Genomic DNA, 20,293 nt, shown 5'->3' on the forward strand with positions numbered 1-20,293 from the left:
GAATCAGCCACAGTTAACACAGAGCTACCAAACTTAGAGAATGTGAAAAAAAAGCCTCCAAAATACTATTGGGTAGATTCTTTAGCAAGCATAACAAAAGTAATATTCCAAAAATGAGTATTCTGGTCCCATCTTAAGTTTCTCTTTTTATTTTCCTGTTATATTTCATTCATTGGGGTTAGTCAAAAATGTGATATCTAGAAGTGATCATGTCCATACAATCAAGTCAAAATAGACTTTTCTGCATGTATTTAAACACAAATACCCTTTGTGTAAGACAGAAAAGGACTACAGGGCTTGCAGACACATTATTTTCCCTCTGATTTGAAATATCTCCTGAAATTGTTCAAGAACTCTGAAAATACTCCTGGGAGTCTCTTGGTATTAAAGGTTTGAAATATTAATGATTAAAAATAAGCCAAAATTGGAAAATGAGATATTCTTGATATTAAAATGACCTACCCTACAAAAGGTATATTACCAAGTTTAAGCTCTTGGGACTTCATGGAAAGATACTGAATTTTTCATGAACCTGTTCAAGATTTGTTCATTTAAATGTTGAGCATGTATCTGCTGATAGACCTGTGCACATTTGTTTAGAACTGAAGCTTACATATAGTTTTTGCTTTGTGTAACTATTCATTTCCATAATAAGACAGTGCACTAGACACTAAATGGTATATAGAACTTTTTTCAGTTACAGTATTTATTAATATGGAGGCGAGGTGTGAATCAAAGTTGCCCAACTTTTCATTAGTGCTGTGTGAATGTGATGATTTAACCTGATGTACAAAGAGGTGAAGCATTATGAAGCGTTAATCTGAGTGAAGGTTGGAGTAGTGATTCTATGGGAAGAGAATGCAAAGTAGCTGTGTGTTTAGTGGATATTTGCTAACCCTATTAGGACATATCTAATTTTCCAGTCTAAAAGTCTTTAGACTTGACTCTGGCACAACCAGCAAATGTCTTTGAATGAGTCACATCTATTTAACCTCTCTGGGAGTACTCTGAACTGATATTGAATGTCTTTTTAGCTTAAAGGTATATGTAAGTCTTAAGTACTTAATTGTGGACATACTGGACATATTTTATAATTTAAATTTAGTCCAGAATTCTTATTTATATAACTGAGATGGTGTGATTAACTCATATGGCTTATTCATTCTATTAAAGTCTTTGAAATATGAAATGTTAACCTTTTATTTCTCTGTATGCCAATTTTAATAATGAAAATTTGACTCATTCTTTTGAAAAATATAAAAATATTTAAGAATAAAGTGATCCAAATCATGTTTTATAGGTAAATAATATTTCTTTTTTTTGGTAAATAGTATTTCTAATAAAAGATAAATGTAACTTTATTTTGGAATACTTATACTTGAAAACCTGTCATACGTCATTACCAAAGCCAGGTTCCTAAGTCCTTATTGAGAGAAGGTATTTTGTATTCTATGGAACACAATTAATAATCACTTAAGGAATTATGGGTTTAGCTGAAATATAGGACTTGGTTTTTACAAAAATAAAATGTTGAATCTTGAACATTCCTCTGTTTCATTGTCAAAGATTTATCCAAAATGACTTAAGCATTTTGTCTTTGAAATAATGCCTGGAGAACTGATATTACATTGTATTTTCAATATTGTCTTCAATCTATATTTCATCAGATTTTCTTCAGAAATGTGAAATGAGTTACTAAAGTAGAACTGAAATCTCAAAGCTTACATTGTAGAATGGATTATTTTCTTCTATATTGGTTCAATTCTGTTTTAATTTTCTGTGACTTATGTGTTGTTCAGATTACCACACATTAGAGCTCAATGTTAGCTTTATATGGAAAATTGAACAAATAATTTTAGACTATAAAAATGTTAAGGCTGGCATTATGTCTTACTGATAAATGTATTTTCTCCAGTGCCTTATGCAGCATATGTCATTAATAGCCATTTATACTTGAATTAATTAGCACTAAAATATAATGACAGATCTTTTCAATTAAGACTTCAAAAAATACAATTCTTCTTTAAAACATAAAATACCCCCTGTATGATTGCTATCACCAGGATGGTGACATAGGAGTTTTCTGAATTTCTCTCCTCCCATGGATGCACTGATATATACAGGTACACACTAATCAGTTCTTTCTGAGAGAAATTTAGAAAACCATTTGAGTGATTCCTACACATCAGGTGGTTGTGAAAATACCCACCTTGAAAGAAGTAGAAAAGCCTGACACACTTTTTCCATAAACTTTGCTCCCAAAACAGGACCTTACCATTGGATGGTAACCTTCAAATCCCAGCTTCTCCCTAAGGAGCATAGGATTTAGATCACACATAACAGCAGCTCAGCTAAATGCTTTTTCTCTAAGATCAGCAAGAAAGTAAGAAAGCCCATTGCACCACTTTTATTCAACATAGCACTGGAATTGGAATTCCTAGCCAGATAAATTATGTAAGAAAGTGAAATAAATCATCCAAATCCGAAAAAGGAAGTAAAATTGTCTGTTTGCAGATGACTGATATTATATGTGGAAAGCCCTATAGACTCCACCGAAAACTGTTAGAATGAATAGATAAATTCAGGGAAGTTGCAGGATACAGAATCAAAATACAAAATCAGTTGCATTTATTTGTGTTATTAATATAACAAACCATTGGAAAGAGAATTAAGAAAACAATCCCATTTTAATAGCATCATAAGGAATCAAATATTTAGGAATGAATTTACCAAGGAAATGATAGATATGTACACTGAAAACTGATGAAACAAATTAAAAAGGACACAAATAAGTGGAAAGATATTCCATGCTTATGAAGAACTAATAGTGTTAAAACGTCCATACTACCCAATAGAGCCTACAGATTCAATGCATTCCCTATCAAAATTTCTATGGCTTTTTTCACAGAAATAGAAAGAGCAATCATAAAATTTGTATGGAATCATAAAAGATCCCACATAGCCAAATTAATCTTGAGAAAGAACAAAGCTGGAGATAGCACAGTTCAAACTGTATTACAAAGCTACTGTAATCAAAATTATAATGTATTCTCATGAAATCATCAAACACATAAAAATATAGATGAATGTAACAGAATAGAAGGCCAGAATTAAACCTATGCATATATGGTCAATTAATATTCAATAAAGTTGCCAGGAATATGCAAAGGGGAAATAATATTATCTTCAATAAATGGTGTTGGAAAAACTGGATAGCCATACACAAAAGAATGAAACTGGGCCACCATCTTACACAATATACAATAATTAACTCAAAATAGATTAAAGAATTAAATATGAGATGTGAAACATAACATTCCTAGAAGAAAACCTAAAGATAATCTCCTTGACAATTATTTTGCCAATTAACTTTTTGGATTTGACACCAAAAACAAAGGAAAAAAGAAACAAAGATAAACAAATAAAAATAAAATGTTTGATCATATCAAACTAAAGCTTCTGCACAGCAAGGGAAGTCATCAACAACAACCAAAGGCAACCTCTGGAATGGGAGAAAATATTGCAAAACCACACATCCAATAAAAGGTTAATATCCAGAATATCCTACGAACTCATACAACTAAATAGCAAAAAAGCAAATACCCCAATTAACAAATGGGCAAAGGACTTGAATAGACATTTTTTAAAAAGATTTTATTTTTGCGAGAGGGGGAGAGCGAGAGAGAGAGAGAGAGAGAGAGAGAGCAGGAGCTGAGGGGGAAGGGCAGAGGGAGAAGCAGGCTCCCCACTGGCCAGGGAGGCCTACACCACGGGGCTGGATCCCAGGACCCTGGATTCATGACCTGAGCCGAAGGCAGACACAACCCACTGACCCACCCAGGCGCCCTGGACTTTAATAGACATTTTCTCAAGAAGACATACAAATGGCTACCAGCTACATGAAAAGGTGATTGACATCACTAAACATTAGGGAAATGCAAATGAAAACCACAATGAGATAGGATCTTACACCTATTAGAATGACTATTAACAAGAAGAAAAGAGATACCAAGTTTTTGGTCAGGATGTAAAGAAAAGTAAACCCTTCTACATGGTTGGTGAGAATACGCTGTGGAAACAGTATAGTGTTTTCTCAAGATATTAAAAATAGAAACACCATACGATCCAGCCATCTCAGGTATCCCAGCTATCCAGGTATGGATTCAAAGATATGAAATCATTATTTCAAAGAGGTGTCTATAATCCCGTATTCATAGCAGTATCATCCATAATAGCCAAGGACTGGAAACAACCTAAGTGTTTATTGATACATGAATGGATAAAGAAAATATCGTATTTGCATACAATAGAATATTTTTTAGCCTTAAAAAAAAATGACATGCTGCCCTTTGTAAGAACATGGATAAACCTGGAGGGCATTATGCTAAGTGAAAGAAGCGAAACAGAGAAAGATGAATACTGTGTGGTATCACTTCTTTGTGGAATCTTACAAAAAAAAAAAAATTAGAATGGTGGTTGCCAAGAATTTTGGTGGGGGCTGGGATTGTGGGTTAGATGTTAGTCAAGTGGTACAACCTTACAGTTTTTTATACATTAGATAGATTAGATCTAGAGATCTAATGTATAACATGGTGAGCATAGTTGCTAATATAGTTGTAATTGAAACTTGCAGAGAGTGAAGTGTTCTTACCAAAAGATAGAAAGAGGGAGAGGGAGAGAGAGAGAGTAAATATGCGAGGTGATGAATATGTTAGTTAAAAAAATTAGAAATCCTTTCACAATTTATACATATATTAAAGCATCATGTACATTTTACATATTTTACAATTGTATTTGTCAATTATACTTTAATAAACTTTAAAAATACCTCCTGTATAATTTGGATGTAAATTAGTGTTAATGACCTTATTGCAAATATAAAAATTGTATGTTAAAATAAACATTAAGATAAACTTGCAAGTTCAATTGATATGTCACTGATATAATGCTGTCCCTTCTCACAGAGCTATACCACCAGTCTCCCATCTCCACACCAAAGCTAAGTTGTACATTTATCATCGATGTTCTAGGTCATTACATCTTCTTATTATTCTTATTCAAAAATAATTTATTTAGATTATGTAATAGGAGAGTGGTGAATCTGGACAATTTCCTTGGTATACAGTTACAATTTATCTATACACTTGCTAATGCACACCTATAACTACGTTTTGGGCCAGATCCCACTGGATAGCCCCCAGAACAAAAGATTCCCTCCATTCTCATATATATATATATATATATATATATATATATATATATATATATATATATAATAGTTTTACCTCAGGAGCTCAAGAAATGATACATATTTAATTGTAACTTTCATGAATATTGTGCCCTATAAGAAGGAATTCTTTTAAGAGAGAAATTCTTTTGGAGTACCTCCATCAAGAAATAAAATAAAGACAAGTAAATCTAAGAGAGCGTTTATAAGGGATTATAGACACCAGGCAACTGAAAGAAAAAAAAAATAGGAAGATAATTCAGAACTAAAACTTGTATCAGTAAGCCTTTACCACAGGAGACAAGACTGAAGAGAAAAGTAGAAATACTTGACTTTATCAAAGCTAGTAGCTTGGTAAGGGGGTCCTACAGAGTTGGTGCTCAGCTGTCTGGGCAAAGAGCTTTTCCTGAAAGACTGGCCTCGAGTCTCAGAGGGCATGATAGGATGATAACACTGGTTCAGATGGAGCTAAGAAAAGCTGGAGGTTGGCACCACCTATCATTGCTTGGGATATACTGCGTGTGCTGGAAGGAAAATAAGGAAGACGTTCCTTTCCCCTTTTCCAAAGCTGTCTAACTGCTCCCAATCATCACTGGCTAGAATGTCAGCTGGCAAGAGTCAGGAAATGAGGTTTACTATAGATCCATGATCCTGACACCACAGAATAGACTATGGAAGAGTGAATATAGAGATGAGAGATTAGAGTATGGGCACCTTCATTTTCTACTCTTTTGACAGGACTATATTAAATTAAATGATCAGAAAGCTGCGTGCCTGAAATTTATTAGCTCTGCCCCTTGCTAAAATGCCTGAAGAATTATGATTTAATATTTAGCCTCAAATGAAAAACAATGAAAGAAGTAGAAGTGGCATTTTAGAATAAATGAAAATACATGCATACATATCTAAGAATCCATGTATAACTATAATTTGGTAAAATAATTATTTAGTGGTATTTAATAAATATATTTATAAATGTTGGAAAAATTTCATAATTTTTCTTATTTGAGCACTCACTGTATAATATACTCTTTAAAACATTCCTACTAACTGACTATTTAATACAGACATAGAAAAGTGTTGATTAAAAAAAAAGTGTTGTTTAGGAGTATCATAGAGAATTTGATACAAATACATAGAAATAAAACATAACGAATGTCAGTGGTGGTACTTTTAGAGCTTATTATAGAAACAACATTGACTGTTTTAAAAAATTAGATGAGAAAATATTCGTAAAGATATTATCACTATATCTATACCTATAAATGATGGTAATAACTATGGATAAACCTTTTTGTATATAATGTAAATACAATGCAAATTTATAATGACCCATGAAAAATATTCTGCATATTCACACTTAATTTTAAGAAATTAAATACACAATAAGCAAAAGATTTTTATTTGTTTCTTTATTTTAATTCAAAGGCTATAAATTTGGTTGGAATTAATTTAAGCTATTTAGAATGCATATTTTCAGATATTTATCAATAATGTTTTAATTAACCCTCTTGTAGCCATGGTGACAAGTAAGGTGGAGTTGTGTTAATAGTGAGTCTTGTAATTGTTCTGATACAAAACAATTTTAATAGGAAGGTCTTTACTCTTCCACTATGATTTAGTTGTAACACAACAAACTATGAACTATCAGAAAAAAATAAAAGCATTACATAAATACATTTTTAAAACACTATTTTTTTAAAAATAGTAATTACCAAAATATAGACCACAAAGATATGTGTGGCAAGGTTAGATTGTATAATCGAATTTTAGAATAATGCATCAATTCAAACATGTGTGACACCAAACCATTATAGAACTGCTCCTTAATTTAGCCATTAATTCCAACATGTGGGCCCTGATCACAAAAACTTAATTTAAAGTAGTTTTAAATCTTGAATTTGAAATTGTGCTGAGTTGGAATAAAGTTGTTATTTTAATATCAAATAGGAGTTTAGTTTTGAAAATGTGGCTTTCTGGGAAAAATGTAATTGTAGGTCATGAATAATCTAAATATAAAGGTATTTATAATAAACATCTGTGTTAACACTTTCAAACAGGAGCTTTCTAATATTCTAAATGGCAGCCCACAATAAAAAATAAAACAGTGTTGCTTTGTGTGTATACAATTTAAAAAAGAATATGTGAAATAATATTTGCTCTTCCAAGATCAGACTGTTCCAGAAATGCCTGTTCTACTCTAGTCCTGTGTAGTCCCGTGTAGTCTACACTACTTGGTTCTGTTCTTTCCATCCTCCAGGTATTCCTCTTCCTCCTCCTCTTCTTCCTCTTCTTTCCTTCTGCTTTTATCCTTCTTTGTTGATCATAACCTATGGTATGAAAAATTACTGCTCTAGGTATAGGTTAACAATAATCACCTTAGTAATGTCATTACTTTTATTCTAGTATAACTAATATCCAGTGTTATATTAGTTTCAGGTGTACCAATATAATGATTCAGTAATTCTGTACATTTCTCAGTGCTCATCAAGATAAACGTACTCTTAATCCCCTTTGTGTATTTCATCCATTCCCCCATCCACCTCTCTTCTGGATCCATCAGTTTGTTCTCTGTATTTTGAATCTGTTTTTTGTTTGTCTCTTTTTCTTTGTTTGTTTCTTTTTCTCTGATTGTTTCTTAAATTCCACATATAAGCAAAATCATATGGAATTTGTCTTTCTCTCACTTATTTCACTCAGTCTTATACCCTCCAGTTTCATCCATGTTGTCATGAGTAGCAAGATTTCATTCTTTCTTGCGGCTGAGTAATATTCCATTGTGTGTGTGTGTGTGTGTGTGTGTGTGTGTCTGCACACTTCCATAATTTCGCTATTGTAAATAATGTTGTAAATAAACATAGGGATGCATATATCTTTTCCCAAATTAGTGTTTTCATTTTCTCTGGTTAAATACCTAGTAGTGGAATTAGGGGATCATGTGGTAATTCTATTTTTAATTTTTGGAGGAACACCTGTACTGTTTTATAGGGTGGCTGCCCCAGCTTTCTTCCCCACCAATTGGACACAAGGGTTCTTTTCTCCACATCCCTGTCAACACTTGTATTTCTTGTGTTTTTTATTTTAGCTGTTCTGACAGGTATAAAGTGATATCTCATTGTGGTTTTAATTTGTTTAACTGATTATTAGTGATGTTGAACATCTTTTCATGTATCAGTTGGCCATCTGTATGTCTTCTTTGGAAAAATGTCTATTCAATTCCTCTGTCCATTTTTAATCAGATGATGATGATGATTATTATTATTATTATTTTGGTGTTATGTAAGTTCTTCATATATTTAGAATATTAATGCCTTATTGGATATATCATTTGCAAATATCTTCTATTCAGTAGGAATGTTGTCTTTTTGTTTTGCTGTTTTGTCTTTAACTGTGCAAAAGCTTTTTATTTCGGTATAGGCCCAATAATTTAATTTTGCTTTTATTTTCCTTACCAGAGGTGATAAAGCTAAGAAAACTGCTTCTACAGCTGATATCAAAGTAATTACTGCTTACGTTTTATTCTGGGAATTTTATGGTTTCTGGTCTCATATTTAGGTCTTTAATCCGCTTTGAGTTTATTTTTGCATATGGTGTAAGAAGTAGTCCAGTTTCATTCTTTTGCACTTAGCTGGTTAATTTTCCCAACACTATTTTTGAAGAAACTATCTTTTTTCCCACTGTATATTCTTGTTTCCTTTGTTGCAGATTAAATGACCATAAAAGTGTGGGTTTATTTTTAGATTCTCTATTCTGTTCTATTTATTTGTGTGTCTATTTTTGTGCTAGAACCAGATTATTTTGGTTACTACAGGTTTGTAGTATATCTTGAAAAATGGGATTGTGATACCTCCAGCTTTGCTTTTCATTTTCAAAATTTATTTATTTATTCAGGGTCTTTTGTGGTTCCATGCAAATTTGAGATTTTTTTTTCTAGTTTTGTGAAAAATGTTGTTGGTATTTTGATAGGGATTGAATTAAATCTATACATTGCTCTGGGTAGTATGGACATTTTAAAAATATTGGTTCTTCCAATCCATGAGCATGGACTATCTTTCTATTTGTTTGTGTCATCTTCAATTTCTTTCATCAATGTTTTATAGTTTCCAGAGTACCAATTTTTTATGTCGTGGGGTAAGTTTTTTTCCTGGGTATTTTTTTTCCTTTTGGTATAATTGTAAATGGGACCATTTTCTTAATTTCTCTTTCTACTACTTCATTTTTAGTGTATAGAAATGCAACTGGTTTGTGTATATTAATTTTGTGTCCTGCAACTTAACTGAATTCATAGTAGTTTTTGGTGGAGTCTACAATTTTCTGTTTATAGTATTATGTTATCTGCAAATAGTGAAATTTTACTTCTTATCAATTTGAATGTCTTTTTTTTTTTTCTTTTTCTTGTCTGATTGCTGTGGCTAGGACGTCCAGTACTCTATTAAATAAAAATGGTGAGAGTAGACATCCTTGTTTTTTCTTGATCTTAGAGAAAAAACTTTCAGTTTTCACCATTGATTATAATATTAGCTATGGGTTTTTCACATCTGGCCTTTATTATGTTGAGGTATGTTCCCTTGAAACCTACTTTGTTGAGAGTTTTTAATCATGAATGGAAATGCTTTTTTGTCTATTGAGATGATTATATGTTTTTTATCCTTTCGTTTGTTAATGTGATGTATCACGTTGATTAATGTGCAAATATTGCACAAATATTGCACCTTACCATCCCTGGAATAAATCCCACTTGATCATGCTGAAGAATTTTTTTTTAAATATATTTTTGGATTGAATTGCTAGTATTTTGTTGAAGATTTTTGCATCATATTTATCAGAGATAATGGCCTATAGTTTTGTTTGTTTGTTTTATTTTTTGAGGTATTTTTTTATTATTGTTGTTATTATTATTATGTTCAAACTTTACTTGGTTTTGGTGTCAGAGTAATGCTGGCCTTGAAGAATGAATTTGTAAGCTTTCCTTCCTCCTCTATTTTTAAAAATAGTTTGAAAATAATAGATATTAACTCTTCTTTAAATGTTTGGTAGAATTTACCTGTAAAGCCATCTGGTCCTGGATTTTGATTTGTTGGGAGTTCTTTTTTGTTTGTTTGTTTGTTTGTTTATTACTGGTTCAATTTTATTGCTGGTGATTGGTCTGTTCAATTCTTTTTTTTCTCTTATTTGTTTGTTTTGTTTTGTTTTGTTTTTGTTTTGTTCCTTTCTGATTTGGTTTTGGAAGCTTATGTTTCTAGGAATTGATCCATTTCTTCCAGGTTTCTAATTTGTTGGCATATAATTTTTCATAATATTCTCTTATAAGCCTTCATATTTCTGTGGCATTGGTTGTTATTTCTCCTCCTTCATTTTTGATTTTATTTTTTTGAATCCTCAATCTTTCTCCCTCTCTTTTTATGAGTTTGACTAAAATATTTATCAACTTTGTTGATTTTTTCAAAGAAGCAGCTCCTGGATTCACTGATCTGTTCTATTTTTTTTTTGTCTCTATTAATTTATTTCTTTTCTAATCTTTATGATTTCCTTTCTTCTAGTAGCTTTGAGTTTGTTTTTATTTTTCTAGCCCTTTTAGGTGTAAGATTAGATTGTTTATTTGAGATTTTTCTTGTTTCTTGAAGTAGGCCTATATTGCTATAGTCTTCCAACTTGGAACAGTTTTTGCTACATCCCAAAGATTTTAGACCATTGTATTTTCATTTTCATTTCTCTCCATGTATTTTTTTATTTCCTCTTTGATTTCATGGTTGTCCCATTCACTGTTTAGTAGCATGTTATTTAGCCTCCATGCATTTGTGTTCTTTCCAGATTATTTTTTGTGATTGATTTCTAGTTTCACACTATGTTCGTTGAAAAAGATGCATGCTATGATTTCAATCTTTTTGAATTTATTGAAACCTGTTTTATGACCTAACATGCTCTATTCTGAATAATGTTCCATGTGAACTTGAAAAGAATGTGTATCACACTGCTTTTGACTGGAATGTTCTGAATATATTTGTTAGGTCCATCTGGTCTAGTGTGTCATTCAAAGTCACTATTTCTTTGTTGATTTTCTCTCTGGATGATCTATCTTTTGATGTAACCAGGGTGTTAAAATTCCCTACTATTATTGTATTACTGTCACTCACTTCCTTTATGTTTGTTAATAATTGCTTTATGTATTTAGGTGCTCCCATGTTGAGTGCATAAATATTTAGTTATCATATCCTCTTGTTGGATTGCTCCTTTTATCATTACATAGTGTTCTTTTTTTGTCTCTTGTCACAGTCTTTGTTTTAAAGTATATTTTGTCCGATATAATTATTGCTACCCCAGCTTTGTCTTCATTTCCATTTGACATGCTACAATAGTTCATATTAAGGAAGATAATATATTGATTGTGAGAAGCAATATTGGGATGGATATTCTTCTGCAAATGTTTTCCAAAGAACTAGAATCATATTAATTGACCTGAATCCTAAATTTTTGGTTAAAGTAAAAAGGACATGAAAAAATGAACAAAATGCCTTATTCTGCTCTGGTAGTCTGTGCATCTAATGTCTGTTAGCTTGCCCCTCTAATAATGGATTATTCACTTCCTAATACAGGACGTTCAATTTACCTTGAAATTATAAATATGCTGGCAGTTCTCTCTCTATAAATATATAGAGAGAGAGTGCCATGTTCTCTGTTTCAAAATGGGCAAGGGAATCATAAAAGTGCAATTAAATGAAAATATATGCAATAGGGCCCTTACTATGATACTGTATTCTAAGAATTTTGGATTCCATGCAAAATATATGTTCCTCCTGGCACGTCTTGGTTTGTTATGCTTATATTCACTTTTAAAACTAACAAAAGTCTCCTTTCACACCTATTGGATTAAAAAGTTTTTAATTACCTGTTTTACATTAGCACTGGCAAGATAATCTTCCCAATGCCTTTTCTTTCCTTCCCACAGTCTTCCCCCTTTTCAAAGTAGTTCTTTTAGTAAGGTCTACCAGAGCTTCACCTGCTTCATTATTGTCTCCCTTTCGGGGCTCAAAATGCTCTCATGGATTTTTTTTTTACACTGAGAATTGTTGGAATGGTATATAAGACACACAAGATTGTTAATTTTCTATTTGAATTCTCATAATTATCGAGCCCTAAAAAATGATAGATTTTTTGACTATATGTCCAGCTGTTTTCTCCAAGAAAACTTAATGTGTTACACAGGCTTCTCCAGAAAAAGACATACAGGTGACAAATGACAGCGTTTGTGAACTGTTTAACACATGTAACTCTTGGAGAAGTTCTTCCCGTTTGCAGCAGGTGTATAACCGTGTTGTGTTGCTCAGGAATGGAATCTATTTTAAACATCGCCTGGAGAGGCTGGTCTGCTCTTGTAGCTCCTTCAAGAGTTGGCATTCAGAACAGGGTCAATCGAAAAGGTTGCTGGCTCCATGCCTGAATCTTCTGTTATGTTTAGTTCAATTAGATTCAAATATACAAAATATGCCAGTGACAAGAGAAGGTCAATCATTTGGAAATTATATTAACCATATCTTGGAGGTAATTTTTGCTGTGTCTAGTCTATCTTTATTATGAAACCAAAAATTAAGGAGAACAATATAATAAACTCTTGCCATTATATGGAAAAAATATATTAGAATCAAGTCAGATACTTATATATAATAATAAGGCATCCTTGGTGTTATAAACTGTCTTGCTCAGCATGTTACCTTCATCATCTTGTTTCACAAAGTGAACTCTCTTTCTAAAATCTATGTGTACCCTGTCAATATCATGCATTATAAAGTGTTTTTCCCTTAAAATTTTGGAAGACAAACAGATGTAAATGGGAAACACTTTGGGCAGATCACTTGAAACATCAAACCACCAGCATTAATTTATTTCTTCAAATTCAATATGCACCACTCTCTTTTGTTTTATTTTGTTATTCCTTTATTTTGTACTATCCCTATCCATTCTTTCTGCCTGCTATCATTTATTCCAATATAGGAGTCTAAAAGTAGAGGAATATTACCAAAATTAGTATTTTACCAGAAGAGTTGATTTGAAGGAAGATTATATAAGATAACTTGTTTTTTAACTCAAAATATTGATCCGTTTTTGTTTATTATATATAGTAATCATCACATATGTCATGTTATACTGATGTATTTTGACTTAGTGAATATGCATACATTCATTTCTCCCATGATTTGTAAGTAAAGTTTTAGGTTTTAACAAACAGATTCAGGCAAATCATATAGCATTTATGCAAGATGATGATCTAAAATGCAAATATGTAAATAATAATATATTATTTCTGGAGTATGGTCTGACATTATTTTCATATGCTTATAAGCCATTTTGAATGCATCCTCATCTCTACACCATGTGCTACTTGTACATGGTGTTTCTTAATAGTTTTTGATTGGGATGTCAGGTTTTTTTTATTTTTATGAACATTTATATCAAGTAAAAGTATAATAATAACACTTTGTCTTTCAAATCAGATGAAAATATTTAGTTTTTATTTATATTTTTAATGTATAATTTTATTTTCTATATTGAGGTATTTGTCTGAGTTTCCTGTCTTAGAAAAGCATTGGTGGAAAATAGAGAGAAACACACACACACACACACACACGCACGCACGCACGCACTCACAGATATATAGATAATAGATTCAAGGTAGCGTAGATATAGCTCCCCTGTGGTGTAATGTTTATTGTTGTTTTATTTTTTAATTTTTCTACATAAAACATATTATTTGGGATAGTTAAATATCCTAAAGTTATATTTAAAGGTATTTTTTGCAGACAAATGAGTTTGAAAATCTACAAATATGTTTTTTTTTTTTTAAGGAAATGGGTAGCTGTCATGTTTACTATTTTCTTCATTTAAAATTTTCCACATCAGCTTGTAAAAAATGTAGACATTTTATACACTCTTTTTTGTATAAAGTAATCCATAGTTATAATACAAATGTAATAATAAAGGACACTGTGAGGACTATGGATTGACAATTATTTAATTGATGGAATTTTGACACTTGGGTGCACATCAAAGTGTGCCTACCATGATTATAGGACAGAATAGTGTCAACCAACTGAGTTCCAACTAAACTTCTGTAAAATATGAGTCACATTTCTGTGTGTTGTCTTGAAATTTATAGGCCTTATCTAGTTTTTCTTGTCCCAGTTTATATCATTCACTATCAAAAATATAACCGTGACACTGATAAAATGTTGCTGTTCATGTTGTTCAAAAAATCCTGCACCTTGGGAGAGTCTCTCTATAAAACACCATTCTGACTCTGAAGAAATGGCATTTGGTGTTTGATCACTCGCATTAATATTGTTTTATTTTTATATCAAACAGTAAAACGGCAGTAACATTGAATTACTGATGACATTTTTATTAGCAAACCTTGGACTTGAGATGATGCTTCTAGTTTACTGGACAAGGTAGCAAGTTAACAAGTTAGAGTAGTTGAAACATTCAGGGGCTTGTACATGAGCAAAATTGCCTTTTTGCCACACCCACGAGGTCCCTAAATATCATTTAAGATAGCCACATACAGAAGGAGCTGGATATTTCTTATAGTAGAACCTCAAAAACTATATATTGAATTGAAGGCGTAGTTACTAGAACTCCAAGAAAGAGACAGAAAGGCTGAGAAAGACAGAGAAGGAGAGGGAGTTAGAGAGAGAGAGAGAGAGAGAGAGAGAGAGAGATTCTCAAACATGAAGATAAAGTATTTCTTTTTTTACAAGGTATTAGAACCATCCAGAAATTAAAATAACCATTTCCAGCACCATATTCCAATAAAAAATAGTTTCATTGGACACTAAGAAGAACCAGCCATTAGAAATTTGTAATGTTATCTTATTAACAATTATTTTGGTCTCATTGATGTTCTCCCAAAGGTCACTGCTAGATGCAGTGGTTCTGGGTTCATTAGGCAGTTATTGGTAGGAAATAAGGGCATTTATATTGAATGTACCAAATGCTTTCTATCATTTATAGTTCTTTAAATTTTTGTTTTGCCACTATTTCCAGGAAATAACTTACAGTTCTATGATTTTATAACTCAAAGTTGCTTCCAGGGTTATGTAGGAAATATTTCCAAGTAGCTTTTTAAAAAAAATACTGTTGTTACATACAACTCTCTGGAAAATAATTACAATTCACAGAAGAGGTTTTCTGTTGTTTTGAATTAAAAAAGAAAGACATATATTTATTAAGACAAAATATCAACTAAACAAATTGGAAAACAAAAACAAAATAGTGATTTTTGTCTTTTAGTTATTTAATATAATGCTATTTATGAAATGCAGTGAAATGCACATTGTTCTGTAGTTCTTAAGAATACAAATGACTAATCTTTACAGATTATGTTTAAAGGGCTTATAGCAAAAAAAGTGCCTATATTAATAATATTAAACTACTAATAGTTTAGGGAATCTCGAAAATATATTCTGAAATAGCTGTATTCTTGCTTAGGTTCTTGCTTTTCCAAGAAATTTGCTTGTTTTTTCATGTATGATGTAAATTCTCACACCTCCCCACTTATTTCATTCATTTAGTAATTATTTTTGATATATAGATGATGCATTCTTTTTTTAAAAGATTTATTTATTTGAGAGAGCATAAATGAGAGAGAGAGAGTACATGAGAGGGGAGAGGGTCAGAGAGAGAAGCAGGCTCCTCACCGAGCAGGGATCCCGATGCAGGACTCTGGTATCATGACCTGAGCCGAAGGCAGTCGCTTAACGAAATTAACCTACCCAGGCGCCCCTAGATGATGCATTCTTAAGGGTGGTTGACTTTATTATTACAATGGAGCAGGTCAAACAAAAGTTTTGTTTTTATTTCCGTATATAGTAAAACTTCAAATTTTTTGCAGTTTTTCTATTCTGTTTATTTAGGCACTACTTTTAATATCCTATAAAATGTATAATTCATGATTAAAAAAACAACATACTTGATTTTTATACCTCTACAGGGAGAAAGGGATAAATATCCCTCATGGTGCAGTAGTTTTCAATAAAAGGTTTACTTTGTGAAATATGGTTTTTGTATGTATCTCTTGGTACCTACTAAATAGTTGTTTTAGCACTAGCATTTTTCTTACATGCTATTTTAATGATACTATATATCTTTTTCATTTAATTTTATTAATAGTATTAAACATAAAATCCCCTATTGAACAGTTGTTGAAAACCTATTAAATTAAAAAGAAAGAAATAACCATTAAAATAATTAAGAAAACCATAGTTATTCTTCATAAATTCTCTACACTCTATGTTTAATCACATCCCACCCTACAGGGACAAATTTGAGCCAATAGATGTTGTTCTACTCAAACCTCTCAGTCCAATTTGTAAGGTATAATCACTATAGTCCCCACTAAAGGGGACTTTCCTCTTAAGTGTTAATTTCCAGATAATTCTGTGACATACTGATATAACACGAATAAACATTAAAATGGAAAAGGGTCTATGGATCACAATTTCATGGTTGTGATGGAATAGGTTCTGTACATATATAATCAAAAGAGGTCATCTCACCTGGCATATATATTTAACCCATACACACACGCACGCACACACATGCATAGTTTCCCGGTATCATTAAGATTATCTTAAGGATATCCAGGTTCCTATGTTATCAGAAATGGAGCATTCCTATGAAACCTTTCATAAGCTGAAATGACATAAAAAAGCAATCCCCATTAATTTATAAGGAAAAATTTTTGAGGACGCCCCAGACCCCCAAAATGACCTATTTTAGGCTGTTCTGATACTTTACACACATCTTGCTAATGGATGCACAAACTAAGTAGAGCTAAAGCACAGATGGTCACAGACAGAATTCAAAGCTCTGGGGACATGATGCTAAGATGACTTAGTGTGTTTCCCAGGGAAGGAGCTGGGCGGGACCACACTCAAGGCTAAGGGTATGCACTGCCTCTGTAAGAATTCATTGCAAATTAATGCTGAACACTTTTCAGTCTTCTCTCTTTTTCATAAAAGCAAAAATCGTCTTTAGATTTCTTTTAGTTATCAAAAACAGGTACTAATTGAAGTCATTCTAAAAGTGAAGTGACCTAGCGTGAACTTGCAAAAAGCAGGGGATACCTATGTAGTCTTGTTTTCCCAATGTTCTGTGTGGAATTGAAGTCACAAAATACGGCATTGTTATGTGAAAACAGTAAAAGAACATGCTAATGTGACCATTTCAGTGTGATTTACTATTATTACTTCATTTTATTTATTCATAAATCTACTAAAGATAAGTTAGCATTCCACCCGTTTCTTACAACAGGGTTGAAAAAGTAAAAGAGATGTGCAAATGCTTTGTGCATTCTTCCTCCATGAATCATCTTGGCTATTAAAGAATTATGAACTCTCATTTTTGTGACAATAGTTTGTAAACAAAACAAACTACTTTCGCATGAATCTGTTTTCTAGTGAATGGAAGGAGTAAGAATATGAACAGGGCAATCTGTCTGATTCTAATGTAATATTAAGAATATTGGAAAAACAAAGATAACAATATTATGTATTGTCTCTTAACAAAAAGGTAGCCTAAATTATCTTCCTTTACTATTTGCTCAGCAATTTGCCTTTTGTCCTTGAAAAGGACAGAATAAAAAGCAGGAAATCATCTCTTTTCAACTTTTTTTCATGTGTGCATTGATATATGTGTTTGTGTGTGTGGATTTTCTATATATTCTTAGTAACAAATTAAGGTTCTGATACAAAACAGCCAAATAGTTTTGAGTAGTATATATATATATATATATATATATATATATATATATATATATATATATATATTATATATATAATTTTTAAGATTTTATTTATTTTTTGACAGAGACACAGCGAGAGAGGGAACACAAGCAGGGGGAGTGGGAGAGGGAGAAGCAGGCTTCCCACCGAGCAGGGAGCCCAATGCGGGGCTCGATCCCTGGACCCTGGGATCATGACCTGAGCCAAAGACGCTTAACGACTGAGCCACCCACGCGCCCCGAGTAGTATATTTTATGTTTGAATTTCCAAATTATTGTCTCAAATTGACTTTCCGAATCAGTATATCTATAATCACACTCTCATTCACTTATCAATAACTACTTTTTTTTCACAAATTTTTCATTAACTTTTGAGATGTCACTTGGGAAGATTAAAAATTAACAACAAAAAAGAGCTTATTATTTAAAATATAGCATGGATATAAAATAGTGTAAAGTGTATACATGTGGGGGAATCAAAAGACATCAGCTTACCTGGCATTAAGACTTTGGTATTGTTGACTCTGCTGACAGATTAAATGCAAAGAATATCTGGAGCACAGATTGACCTGTAGATAAAGAAGGGGAAATTACTATAAGGGCAGACATTTCAGATGTGGGCTGAAATGTAGGGTAAATCAAACAAAGCTTTCTAAATGATCAAAAGTGAAGATCTGGAATTATTTTGGGAGAAACACCTGAATGTTTACAAATTAACAGGGAGTTAATTTGCCAAAATCCCAAACACCATTACAAAACATATTTTGCCAAATAACTGAATAATTGGCATTCCATGTGAGACTTCCATGAAAGTCTTATGATTTGAAATTACTTTTGTGTCCTTTTAATATGCAAACAAAGCCCAATTCTGATTTTAGACATAATACCCAGTAATTTTTTTTGCAAAGCAAATAAATTTAAATTGCATGTGTACTTGATCCTAGAAATGATAGCAAGATGATTAAATGGAATGAGTATCAGTATGTATTTTCACTCCAAAAAATGAGAATGGAACACACCATATAAAATACAATTCCAGGGAAAATTGGAATTGCATTACTATAAAGAAGAAAGAAAGCCTCTCACAATGACAGTAAACATACCAAGGGAAAAGATTTGCCAATTTGCTAGACAGGGGTGATAATTGCTGCTCTAAATCTGATAGTGTGAAGTTCTTTAAAAAACTAGTAGTTTGATTGAAGATCTACTCAATGAGGAATTATTGTGCCTGTAATTATGAATGGACAACTTGAATATCTCCTCAGAAAAAGCAGTTTTATTATTATACTATTAAACCAGGTTTATATATAGTGAAACAAAAGCTGTTTCTTTGATGAATTCATTGTATCTTTAATTATGTTGTGTTTGTTATGGAACCTATAATTTTCATTAGAAGAAATAATTGGAATAAAGAATAAGGTTTTGTGGGGTTTTCTTTCTTTCTTTTTTTTTGGATATGATAAATTTGGCACATAGAGGTGGTGTCCAGCGTTCATCTCTCATATCTGATTAAGGGATTTGTGCTTTTCCAGGGCACATTCAGGCTAATTAAAATCATGCTTATGTTTTCATTAATGGGAGCAGAACAGTAATTCCTCAAGCTTATGATAAAAATGTATACTACATGATATGAAATTGAGTCCCTCTTTTGAGTATCAGAGGTCAGGAGAGTAAAGGAGTCAGTCTTCCTTTATGAAAAATGGGTAATGTGTTTATTTATTTATTTATCTATTTATCTTATCTTATTTTTCTCCCAGAGCATAAAGGAAAAATGTTTATACACGCAGAGATAATCTCATTTTTCCTTTGGAAAAATACTTTACCCACTAATAAATGTTAAAATAGTAACACTGAAATTGTGCAAAGCTCAGTTTTCTTATTTTTTAACAGAAAAATCTAATGCCTGTACTATGGTCTAAAATGTGAACACAACATATTCTACTTCACAATTACATTTGGCCAATGTCCTTTTCAGATCCCTCTTTGTTTGCATCTATGTTTTTAAATAAAAATATTGCTACTTGTTATTAAAGTTATATTATTAATAGTAATAGTCAATAACAGCTACCATTTATTAAGAACTGAATATTACTGAAGCTTTCCTGAATGTGTTACTGAAATTAGCTAAAGATCTTAAAGGTAGGGACTGTTCTATTTTACGAATTTCAAAAACAAAGGTTTTGAAAACTTAACTCACTTCTCCCAGCTTTGGAGTTCTCACTTCATTCCCAGCAAAATGGGGCCATTATGGACATATAAGTGTTAATGTTGGAAAGTCAACACAGGCAACC

The 20,293-nt window shown here is 31.9% G+C and overlaps 1 protein-coding gene and 1 long non-coding RNA gene across 4 annotated transcripts in view; one reads left to right on the plus strand and one right to left on the minus strand.

The window, feature by feature from the left end:
• Window positions 1-20,293, plus strand: part of CDH12 (cadherin 12) — a 1,005,284-nt gene that overhangs the window by 595,147 nt on the left and 389,844 nt on the right. The window lies entirely within an intron of this gene.
• LOC113929034 overlaps window positions 1-20,293 on the minus strand; it is a 57,434-nt gene that overhangs the window by 18,072 nt on the left and 19,069 nt on the right. The window contains exons 2-3 of one of the 2 annotated variants that reach the window (XR_003522071.2): window positions 18,498-18,571; window positions 6,744-7,557 (exon numbers count right to left, since the gene is read on the minus strand). This is a non-coding gene — a long non-coding RNA (uncharacterized LOC113929034). Of the gene's footprint in view, window positions 1-6,743; window positions 7,558-18,497; window positions 18,572-20,293 lie in introns of those variants that run through there. The other variant, XR_003522070.1, reaches the window with a different exon arrangement.

This window comes from Zalophus californianus, chromosome 5 (assembly GCF_009762305.2).
Source record: "Zalophus californianus isolate mZalCal1 chromosome 5, mZalCal1.pri.v2, whole genome shotgun sequence".
NCBI classification, from domain to species: Eukaryota; Metazoa; Chordata; class Mammalia; order Carnivora; family Otariidae; genus Zalophus; species Zalophus californianus.